Source organism: Schistocerca cancellata, chromosome 4 (assembly GCF_023864275.1).
Source record: "Schistocerca cancellata isolate TAMUIC-IGC-003103 chromosome 4, iqSchCanc2.1, whole genome shotgun sequence".
NCBI lineage: Eukaryota > Metazoa > Arthropoda > Insecta > Orthoptera > Acrididae > Schistocerca > Schistocerca cancellata.
Window position 1 is genome coordinate 639,620,916 of NC_064629.1, and position 9,616 is coordinate 639,630,531.

Below are 9,616 nucleotides of genomic sequence, written 5' to 3' on the forward strand. Positions count from 1 at the left end.
AATATGGTGGAAATGACCATAAACCACGATTCCAATATGGCGCATATAAAGTCGTTACGTACACATTATGAGGATGAAAATACATTGAAAAACAAACGTACACACGTTCCACAAAAAGTCTGACACTAACGGGACAGGCGAGGGAAATAGGGGGTTTTTGGGTGGGGACAAACTACATATAAACAAATTTAGACACCCACCCCCATACAAAACCACGCAAAACAAGGAAAAAAACCGAAATCACAAAAATCCCCAAATACCACTAAACACAATATCATCTGGAATCGGACACTTCCCTTGACCTATATATCTCAACAGCAGCTCCCGATCCCATAAATTAGGACCTAACACTTCCCTTGACCTATCTAGCTCAAAAACATCTCCCGATACCAAAACCAACATTCCCAGCCACACATTGGGATCGAACACTTCCCTTGCCCTGTTATCCTTACAACATCTCCACATACAGCCGTCCCTGGTCCGAGACGCCGGAACTTTAAGTAAGCCTCATTTCTTCACAGCATACTGAACCTTCACGACTTCATCCAAAAATCCGAATAGTTGAAGAAATTTTATTAGAGACAACGCACTGTCCCCCATCATAGCTGACAACCAAAATCTGCTGACCCTGTCAGTCATATCCATACCATGTTTATAAACAAAAGTGAAATTTTATAAAGTTTATTTATTTGTGCAGTCAGACCACATTGGACTACTGCAGCATTGGAAGACCTAGTGACAGGAACAACCAAATGAAAAAACAATTGATTCAGTTGGTTACTGGAAAACAGTCATCTAATTTGGTTGTAGTTTCACGTGTCAGCAGAATTATTCATTCATTATTTTGAGCAAAACTACTCTATGTGAGCAAACAAATGAAAACAATTTAATCAGTCAGTTGTAGCTTTACGAATTGATTGGACTAAACATTCAGTCTTTTGAGTGAAACCAGTATGTGGGAGCAACCAAATGAAAACCGCCAATGCAGACCAGCACATCGTCGCTAGGCAATGAAAACCTCGTAACTCCATCTGACAATGAAATCCATGTAACTGCATTACCAAATGTAGAAAATTATGCCACATAGGCTGTTGAAACCTTCCATCTTCGAGTTGAACGGTGTTGCCATCTAGCAGCAATAATGAAAACCTCACATCTCCAGCGATATGTAGTTTGTGCTGTAAACCTCGCATCTCCGATAATCGCCATTGTTAGTGTGCAGGGCGAACACATACTCCGAGATTTAAACGTTTTTTGACGTGATAGTAACTTTTTTGACTGACAGACCCAACACTGGTTTATTGCTACAGGTACGTGTTAGTATTTCTAGGTATTTATGTATTGTATTTTAATATACAGAATTAATAATGACCTCGTTAAATACAATGTTGACTTACGAGTTTTCCATTGCGCGTAAAGCAGACTGCGCTCGGTACATAGGAGGTTCTAATTTTAGAACTGAACAGAATCCTATACATTCTACAGTAACTACTTTGTTTTCAGCTATGGGTAAAAAGAGTAAATTCACTCTTCACCTTGTGAAACAAGCCAACAACGGATCATATCGTATAAAATCACCAGAAGAAGATTCTAGTCAGGTTGTTCCTCCTTGTCCTGCACCAAAAGAAAGGGTAGACCTACAAAATGAAGGTAAACCGTAGTTTATATTGTTGTAACTGGAAGTAAGATCCTTGTTTGGAAGTTGAGCTGATTAAATTATTTAAATGTTATTGATGACGTTATGGTTTACACTACAGATAGTGTGGAAAAAGAAGCCTATACAGAGGCGAATTCCACTTCTGAGTTTGAAAGTCTTTTCGAACACAGCAGCGAGGATGATATCTCCAGTGGCAGTACTGATGCGTACGATCCAGATAAAAACAAAAATGACCATAGCAGTAACAATAGCAAGGAAGACGATGATGACGAAGTTGATGTGGGAGTGAAGGGTACTAAGCAGCGCCGTAAAAGGAAAAGCAATCAATCACTTCAAAGTTTGCAGAAAGAAAAACGTATGAGGGGACAGGATTATTTAGGAATGCAAAAAGATGAGTTTGGCAAAAAGAGACCAACAACGAGCAGGAACAGGAGGGAAATAAAACCACGATGTACTTGTAAACATTCTTCCTTAAATTGGAACAGGAATTGCAAGGATATTACAGAAGAGCAGAGACAGCGAATATTTAATCATTTCTGGCAGGATATGTCTTGGGGTGAAAGAAAAATTTTTGTTAGAAGCCATGTCTACTACGTTCCAGTTAAAAGACGCAGAAATAATTCAGAACCTAATAAATCTCACCGTTCTAACACACTATATTACAATTTTGTAGTAGAAGGACAGAGAAAAACTGTCTACAAGACTATGTTTCTGAATACTTTGTGCTTAGGCGAATGGAGTGTCAGAACATGGGCATCTAGCGCATCAGGAAGAACGCTTGCAGAAGGGCCTCAAATGCAGGAGAGACCAACGAAAGTTTCAGGTGGACGACAATCAGCACCAGATTTTTTTGCAGAGTTGCCGAAACTGGAATCGCATTACTGCCGTCGTTCTTCCACAAAACTCTACTTGGAACCTAACTGGCAGAGTAAATCAGAACTACATAGGGAATATACACAATTTTGCAAGAAAAGAGGACAAATCCCAGCTGCTTACAAACAGTTCTGCTAGGTATTCGATGAAAATAATCTTGACTTATTTTCACCTAAAAAGGACCAGTGCGATCTTTGTTGTTGTTACCAGACAGGCAATCTCTCAGACAATGAATACTCTTTGCATATGGCCCGAAAAACTGAGGCAAGGGAAGCGAAAAATAGTGATAAATTAGGATCAGCTAGAGTGTTTACAATGGACCTGCAAGCACTTCTCCTTTCTCTCAGACTAAAAGCATATGCACTGTACTATAAAATCAAACTGAAGGTCTACAACTTTACCATCTATGATTTAAAAAGTAACGATGGTTATTGTTACCTTTGGCACGAGAGTGAAGGTGGACTAACAGCTTCGGAATTTGCCAGTATACTCGTGCATTTTATAGAAACGTACGTCCAAAATGATTCAGAAGCTATTTTCTATAGCGACGGATGCACGTACCAGCATCGAAACTCAGTCATGAGTAATGCACTGGCTTATCTCGCCAATCAGAAAGGCATTACAATAGTGCAAAGATTTCTGGAGAAAGGTCACACTCAAATGGAGTGTGATTCAATGCACTCCACCATAGAAAGGAAGTTAAAAAACAGACACATTTATACTCCTGCTGGCTATGTAGAAGTTTGTGCTACCGCAAGACAAATTTCTAGACCTTATGTTGTCAATTATTTGGACCACACGTTTTTCAAGTCCTATGATAAACTCTCGTTGTATTCATCTATTCGGCCAGGATCCAAAACTGGGGATCCAACAGTGACTGATATCCGGTGTCTCAAGTATGATCCCTCCGGAAAAATGGAATATAAATTGAAATTCAGCGATACGAGGGAACCACTTCCAAGAAGGATGTCAAACATACCCAGCTCACTTACAGTGCACCCACTCTACAGTTCACCACTAAAGATCAGCGCAGAAAAGTTTATGCATTTGCAACAACTAAAGCTGGTCCTTCCTAAGGATGTGCATTCATTTTATGACACACTGCCTCACATTTGTAATGAGAGAACAAGTCCGTGCATAAAAAAATGCAGCCGAAATTAAACTTGTTTACAGCCACCTATGACTGTCAGTGTAGCAGCAATAGTAACAATAATAAATGTTAATAAACTGCACAAATGTTTACAGTAAGAAAAGGTTAATTAAAGCTAATAACATTGTTTCTATGTTTTTTAAACACTGCAATTTATTAACATCCAGATTCCAATATTTTGATCAAAGTGAAATTATTCATTTCACTTTATATCTGTAACAATGTATCGTTACAGACGTTTCATAATACACTAATAATGTAAAATTTAAGTAAGTTTTTTTAAAGCAAATTCGTTTCAATTCTTAACCGTGCACTCGTTACATGCCTCTTATCTCCATCACTACCAAAAAATAACTGTGAAAACCTCGTAACTCCAAAACCCAGCAGACAATTTGAAGTGCATAATAAAGTCTTATGTACCAATGACTGGATCCATATGGTGTAGCAGAAACCACTACATTTAACTAATCAGGTCCTCATGTGATTTCTATAATTAGTTTTTTGTTTCTCCTGTAAAATTTGACCAATTTGAGTTATGAGGTTTTCATTGCCTAGCGACGATATTCAGTTCTGAGCAGACACATTCAATCAATTTGCCATTGTTAAAGCATTATTGTTGTGTTGTACCCTGATGGAGGTTGCAACATACATACATGAATCCCTCAGTTAGATAGCAAGTGGTGTGGGATTTTTCAGATCCACCAATGCTTTGGCACACTAGAGGCTTCATGCAAAGGAATAAGTTGACAACAGGGTTCAGGGTTTAGCTGAGGTTTATCAGGTCTCTATGGTTGGGGACAGCATACAAACTCGGGTATAAGGCTAGGGAGGTACAAATGAAGAAATGAGCTTCTGGTTTGGTACCTTGGTCTGATTTTATTGCTTCTTCCTGAGCTTACGTGAACATGTTGAAGAGCACAGTCACTGGGTCACAATTTTAATGAGTGTAGAACATAGATGAGGCTTACTAGACACTCAAATTACTAGAACAAATAGCCTGCCTGCCCTATCACTTAGACTAGAATCATGAAAGGGGGCCAGTTTCTTATTGCTCAAATTGAACCCTCAGGTCCTGTGTACATCACACTGTAAATGACAATAGTCATAGCTATAAGTAAGCCATGATAGACGAACTACCCACAGGTATGTACAGGCAAGAATGCAAGTCCTTCTTAGGGGACAAGCTTAATTGAATACGCGTATTTCACTTGCATAATTCTCTGCCGTCAGTAGATGGTCACCCAAGGCTCATCTGCTGTCAGGAACTCTTGAACTCTGTCCTGCTCGTCAACTGGTGGCATCTTTATACTGTGTTGTGATTGTTTGCTTATAGATGGTACGTGATCATGTCACATTTTTACCCACAATTTGCAACCAGCCAGCTTGAAATTATTGGTTTCTTAATGCTCATCACCTCATACTGATATCGCTAAAGTTTCAAGCACTGTACATCCCTGCCTAGGTTTCCAGACTGTAATTGTTAAAATTGTTACCAAAATGACTTTTTTGCTGGCAATCCTTTCATGATTTAGTCATTACTCATTTCTTAATGCTTGTGACCTCACATTTGTCTGGTGAAAGCATTAAGCCCGGTACATCTCCATCTAGGTTTCCAGGCTTTCCTTGTTAAAATTCTTACCCAGACGACTTATTATATTTTTGTTGATCACCCCTCTATGAGTCGGTTATTACAGTTCTCTCTCTCTCTCTCTCTCTCTCTCTCTCTCTCTCTCTCTCTCTCTCTCTCTCTCACACACACACACACACACACACACACACACACACACACACACACACACACACACACACACAGGATTTAACTTTTACAAGCTTTCGGGGCCAGTGGCTCCATTTTCTGGCAGAAGAGTTGAAGAGGAAGGAAGAGGTAGGAGACGAGGTACTGGCAGAAGTAAAGCTGTGAGTATCGGGCATGAGTCGTGCTTCGGTAGCTCAGTTGGTAGAGCACCTGCCCGCGAAAGGCAAAGGTCCCGAGTTCGAGTCTCGGTCGGTCACACAGTTTTAATCTGCCAGGAAGTTTCAGGAAGGAAGAGGGGTGAAGGAAAAGGACTGCAGAGATTTAGGGAAACGGGTATAGTTCAGAAAAGTCACCCAGAACCTCGGGTCAGGGTAGACTTACAGGACGTGATGAGAAGGAAAGACTGATTGTTGGGGACTGTAACGGGCGAGATTTGAAAATCTGGGAGCTTAAAGATGGAAGACAGGGTAATACACAAGACAGAGGTTACTACTAAAACATCATGCACGCCTTAACAAGAGTGAAAAGCTAAGGGCATAGTACGTAACAGAGGTGGCAGGCACGACAGCAAAAAATAAACAAGCCACAAAATGGTAGATGTAGAAAACTAAAATGGAGTGAAGAAATGACAAGTTACAGGAAAGAAATGCTGAGATGGAAGGAATTAATGTAAATTAAGGCCAGGTGGGTTGTGAGAACCAAGGACATGTACTGCTAGTTCCCACCTGTGGAGTTCTGAGAAACTGGTACCTGTGTGGTACAACAGGCGCAGAGATCACGACTGTCATGTTGTACAGCACACACTGCAACAGGATATTGTTTGTTGCCTGTATACACCCTCTGCCTGTGTCTATTCATCCTGACTGATAACTGGGTAGTAGTCATGCCACTGTATAAGGCTGAAGAGTGTTTAAACAACATCTGGTATATGACGTGTTGTTTCACAGGTGGCTCGCCCTGTGATGGTATATTTTTGCCAGTTACATGGTGGGAATAGGTGGTGGTAGGAGGGTGCATAGGGCAAATCCTGCAGCGGGGACAGTCACAGGAGTAGGAGCCATAGGGTAGGGAGATGGGTGCAGAAGGAGCATAGGGTCTGACAAGGATATTGCGGAGACTGGGTGACGAAAAGCTATTCTAGGTGTGGGTGGCAAATTTTCACACAGAATGGATCACACTTCAGTCTATGATTTTAGGAAGTCATGGCCTTGGCGAAGAAGCTGATTGATACATTCAAGACCAGGATAATACTGGGTGACAAGTGGAGTGTTCCAAAGAGTGACGTACAGTATTTGCATGATTCATATTATGAAACTATATTAACTAAAAAAATTGAAAGAAAATTAATTAATGATGACACATTTTTCTTGCTAAGAAAATACTTCCAATATGTGACAGTATATGGTTTAAAAGCAAGTGAGTAAATCATTAAACAATTAAAAAAATGTATCTTATATGCTTTGTCCTCATGTCGCCTCAGCATTACCAAAATGGAATTATTGGTGGTGGGTGTAAACCAACAGGAAAAGGAGAAGAGCTTCAATAAATTTAAACAGAAAGGGTCGACAGAAGCGTCCGATCCCACGCGTCGGCTTTGACCCGTGACGTAAGGGTGTTGTCATGTGGGACGTCATGACGGCACGGAGTTTGGTTTGAGTGTGGCGGTCTCCAGTTCTGTTTTATCTTATTTTATTTACTTTTCTGATCTGTTCGTTCTATCTCGTGAGGATTTTTTTTTTAAAGACAAAAAATACTAATCAGCTACTGAAGCATCTTTATCTTCTATGGAAGATGGGGTTACGACCCCTGGGGAGGTGGGTGGGTATTCATGCATTGCTGTCTTCACTTACACGTTGTAGCTACGCAAGGCGTCTAAATTTGTTTATATTTAGTTTGCCCCCCCCCCCCCCCCAAACACACCCCATTTCCCGCGCTTGTCCCGTTAGTGTCATTAGGCTTCTTGTGGAAAGTGTGTGTGTTTGTTTTTGTTTCCGCCATATTTGTGACGTCATGGGTCAAAGCAGACGGGCGGGATCGGTCGCTTCCGTATTTCCAACAGAAAAGTAATTGTTAATTTATTTAAACATAGATTTATAATGTAGTAATGTAGTACCAATTACTCTTTTAAAAAGTCCCAACTGATTGAAAGTAGAATGAAAAAGTCATATCCATCTTTGGTTTGCAGCTCCTTGTATTGGCCGTGTTTGCAGTTAACATTTTTGGGATTTGAAGTCCGCCTGTTACGCAAAACACCGTTTTTCTCAGTACCCAAACATGTTTCGGCACCACTGTGCCATCATCTGTGGGTTTTCGTTTTTATTTATTCTGCAATGTGAACATTTTTGTTACATGATTATAAAATTAAGTGCATTTTTAGTTCAAACAACAGATCGTTTCTTTTTGTAAATACCTTTACATTTGGTGAGCATGAATTTACTGGACCACTCTTGTGTTAATTATTACAGGTAGCTTGTCATCTGCAACCAAACGATGTTGATGAGAAAGTTTTTGCTGAGAGTAACCTATATTCTAGAGTGTAATTTAGTCTTTCGCGCCTATTTTCGTATTTACTTACGTTTTCGTGTGACGAGCACTTCCATTCTCCGCATCATGCTGAGATGTTGCGATGCATACGTAACAGTAGCAAGTATTTTCCACAAATTACGTAGTAAAACGCTTTTCACTACACCAGAACACAGTATTATTGTGGTTTGCTGTGTGTCCCAGCCCAGTCAGTGTTCATTTGTTTACCAGAGAGTTCGGCGCCAAATTCAAATTTTATTTGCGTTTCTTAGCTGTGCTTGTTGTCTTTTATATGGTATTCGTGCGCGCGCGCGGGTGTGTGTGTGTGTGTGTGTGTGTGTGTGTGTGTGTGTTTTTTTTTTTTTTCTTTTTCTTTATATGGAAGTTTTCCTCAATGGTCAGTTTGCTGTATAGGCTGTGGCTGGGTTTTAGTATTCTAAGTCTGTTTCTATTGTGGTTGGGTGGTGGTTGTTGGCTATAAGGTGGTCAGCAAATGTGCTATTGGAGCTGTTGCTTTTTAAAGCTCTGAGATGTTCTGAATATCTTGTTTTGAAGTTTCTGCATGCTTGTCCTATGTATACTGACTGGCAAGTGTTGCATGTGAGTTCATATATTCATGACCTGTTAAATTTATCTATGGGTGTTTCTTGTGTTCTGATCTTTTTCTGTCTTGTGTTCTCCATCCTGTATCCTATTTGGAGTCCCTGTTTCTTTAATATGTTGCCTATTCTGTGAACAATCTTGTTATTGTAGGTCAGTATGTGCCATTTTGTTTTGTGTGTGTGTTGTTGCTCTTTTTGTGGCTTGTGTGTGGTCATTGTTTGTGTTTTGTGTTGTTCTGTGCTGGGTAAGGATTTGTGTGTGTGTGTTGGGTTCATTTTTGTACTGTTTGCATATTTTTGGTTTAACTTGCCTACCATATGGGTAGTGTAATCATTTTCTACTGCTATTTGTTTTTTTGTGTTTAGTTCTTGTGTTCATGCAGGCGATGAACCATCTCTGTTTCTTCTTCTCTTCCTAGCAAATCTATTCATCAAGAATCAGCAACATTAATGGCCATGGGTCCCTTTGAAGTAAAATATTCCGGAGGTAAACTAGGTTCCCATTCGGATCTCCTGGCGGAACCTACTTCGAAGAGATTCAGGGCCGAAAGGAACTTTCAGGTTGGGAACATGGAACTTTAAAAGTTTGAACAGGCCAGGAAGATTCCAGACATTATTATACGAATTAGATAGATACGATGTAGACATTACAGCTATTCAAGAAACTCGGTGGCAGGGGGAGGGTAGCATAAAGAGGGGTAACTATACATTTTTCTATGGAGGTGCGGAAGCTCACAGTTTCGGAACAGGTTTCGCAATACAGGGAAAAGTGCTTCACGCAATCAGAGATATAAGGTTCATTAGTGACCGACTATCAGTATAGTGTTGTCCGGCAGGTGGAATAGACTAGTAGTAATTAATGTACACGCACCAACAGAGGACACTGAAGAGGTTGTTAAAGACAGCTTTTATGAAGAACTAGATCAACTGTGGGATGAGTTCTTCTCGTATGGTACAAAATTAATCATAGGTGATTTTAATGCGAAGATAGGGAAGGAGGAAGCATTCTGGTCTACAATTGGGAAAGAAAGTTTGCATAACATTTCGAATGATAA

At 40.1% G+C, this 9,616-nt stretch overlaps 1 long non-coding RNA gene across 2 annotated transcripts in view; it reads right to left on the reverse strand.

Moving 5' to 3' along the window:
• Window positions 1-8,159, reverse strand: part of LOC126183237 (uncharacterized) — a 28,312-nt gene extending 20,153 nt beyond the window's left edge. The window contains exons 1-3 of one of the 2 annotated variants that reach the window (XR_007536709.1): window positions 8,012-8,159; window positions 7,847-7,913; window positions 7,550-7,761 (exon numbers count right to left, since the gene is read on the reverse strand). This is a non-coding gene — a long non-coding RNA (uncharacterized LOC126183237). The remainder of the gene's footprint in view (window positions 1-7,549; window positions 7,762-7,846; window positions 7,914-8,011) is intronic. The other variant, XR_007536710.1, reaches the window with a different exon arrangement.
• Between the last annotated feature and the right edge of the window lie 1,457 nt (window positions 8,160-9,616).